Source organism: Amphimedon queenslandica, unplaced genomic scaffold (assembly GCF_000090795.2).
Source record: "Amphimedon queenslandica unplaced genomic scaffold, v1.1 AMPQUscaffold_11156, whole genome shotgun sequence".
Taxonomy (NCBI): Eukaryota; Metazoa; Porifera; class Demospongiae; order Haplosclerida; family Niphatidae; genus Amphimedon; species Amphimedon queenslandica.
In genome coordinates, this window is record NW_003548599.1 from 1,424 (window position 1) to 3,876 (window position 2,453).

The 2,453-nt window shown below is 34.3% G+C and overlaps 1 long non-coding RNA gene across 1 annotated transcript; it reads right to left on the reverse strand.

The window, feature by feature from the left end:
- Positions 1-1,503: 1,503 nt before the first annotated feature.
- Positions 1,504-2,038, reverse strand: LOC109589588 (uncharacterized). The gene is made up of 4 exons (XR_002188799.1): positions 1,945-2,038; positions 1,835-1,895; positions 1,709-1,773; positions 1,504-1,659 (listed from the first exon to the last, which is right to left on the reverse strand). It is a non-coding gene; the product is annotated as an uncharacterized LOC109589588 (long non-coding RNA).
- Between the last annotated feature and the right edge of the window lie 415 nt (positions 2,039-2,453).

Genomic DNA, 2,453 nt, shown 5'->3' on the forward strand with positions numbered 1-2,453 from the left:
AGAATAAAGAGAATTTTGCAAATTCATACGAAGACAAGGACTAGGTTTCTTGTGAACCTCAATGTGATCAAGGATGATTGACAAATGATATGACGCTCCCTGACTTAGATAAAATCCTAACTCACCAAATATAGTCACATTAGTCAAGTTCACTGTGTAACTATATAGCTCAGTTTTACAGATTGGGTCGTAATTAAAATTAAGATCGATTACATTAAAAACTGTCATTGATGCTTTGAAATTGACTGTTTGTATAGCAATAAAATAGACATGGCCCATCACCTCAGTATTTAAGAACGTAACATTCATCGAATAATAAAAGTGAAAGGTACATTTATTCAAATGAAGCCCAGAGAAAGTGACATTATAACTATATTTGATGAAGAAACGACGCCAAACACAGTAAATCATCGACTGTTGCATTCCTTGCAGAGTAATGTTCTCTACCAACAACATGTTGAAACTGGAATTAATGACACTAGCTCCAATGAAGTAGAAGGTGCTGTTACTGTATTGAGAAATATTCCCAGCATACACTGATAAAGGATTACAAGGTGACTGAGTAACTGAACTGCAGTTATCAGACACATAATACTGACCAGAGGAGACACTGGAGGAGCTACTGAAGAACAAGAGAACAACCGCTAACAGGAGAGACATGCTCTTGTATTAAACCTGACCAGTAATAGGACTGATGTTTAATAGCGTGCAAAGGATTATAAACTTAGCAAGTTGCAAGGTATTACACAACAATAAAAAGTGAGCGCATGATTCTAACTTGAACAAGTTTCACAATAAATACTAATTATGAAGCAACCATATTAGGTGGAGTACAAAGATATCCCTATTATCCACAGAAAGCCCAGTAAGCTAATCTAATAATAAAGAGTAGTACAGTACAAACTCTTCCTTAAAAGCATATTGCTGCACATAAAACTTAGTCCCCATCCACATACATGTACAGATAAGGAAGGACACTCAAGAGATAACAGGATACACTATACAGCATATTATGCACACATGATATTACATGTACATGTACACTGCAATTACTAATATGTACCATGTAGACTGTAGCGGAAAAAAATTGCCAGAATTTTACTTTGGGAGTTGGCAGATTGATGATAAAATCGGCTAAATAAAAACTGCCACTTTGCTGTAAATGTACATTCAGAGCATGACACATGCTACAAAATCGCCAATAATTATTATAAATACCGGCAATCATAAAATCACCAATATCAGGCACTGCCAAATGGACATGCATATTGCTTGCCCTGTACCTGTTACTAGTTGATGATAGTGTTAGAGAGAGTGAGCAGGACTGTTGCATTAATGATACCAAGACAACACTTAATTCATACACTGGGAGCAATGACCTAATAATAATAATAATAATAATAATAGGTAAATAGGAACTTCTCTCCACTTTGTATATGCATATGTACATACCTGCTTCCATTGAGTGGTTTCTTATTATCCAGTATAGAACAGATATGGTTCAATAGTGTAATCCTGTACTGGTAGGAAGAGGAGGATGATGACAAGGAGAGAAGGGGGAGTGGTGAGTCCTCATTGATGGTGTGTGGTAATGAAATTGTAAGTGACTCTGGTATCTTGTGATGAGCAAGCAGTGAACGAATGAAAGAAATAACCGATCTAAAGAATAACGACAAAATAATAATAAAATAATATTTTATGATATTACTTTGATGGTGTGGTCAAACAAATGATTTTCCAAGCATCCACTTCTACCGTCTTAATAAATTTTAACTACACGTGTGTTTATACATAAATCAATAAATTCATAATGATAAACATTACTAAGACTCACCAGCAATAAAGTGCTTAGCAGTTCATATCCAGTGTCTTCAGCAATCCTATACTGAAGTGCCCTAGACAGTATTAATAAACAATACAAATATCATTAATAATATCATATACTTTATTGTTCCTGTCCATATGTCCTTCCAGTTATTATATACTATTCCATTGTTACTGGTATAGCTAGCAATACTTTTCAATGCTATAAAGACCCAGTGCAATACAGTGAACACTCGTACATCAGGTCTATTCATGTGCTTTGTGATATCATATATGTACTACATTGTTGGTTACTTTTTAAGCTGAACAAGTATATTATACAATTCTGATATTAAAGGAATTATTTCACTAGTAGGAAACTTGACTGACTCTTTAGCAAACAGATGACCAATCAATTGCAACCTAAAGAAAAAGTGAGATATTAAAAATCATAATTACACTGGTGATAATTACACTGTACCAAATAAGGACTGAGGAACTTGGTGACAACGAGTCCTTTAATATCGACCAGCCACTATCAACCCTTGACCTTTTCACTATAAAAAAATAATAAACTTATTATTAAATAAATGCACATACCTTTAGGTGGCAGTGATGTGTCAGTAAATGAAGTATCAGTGTGAGAATAA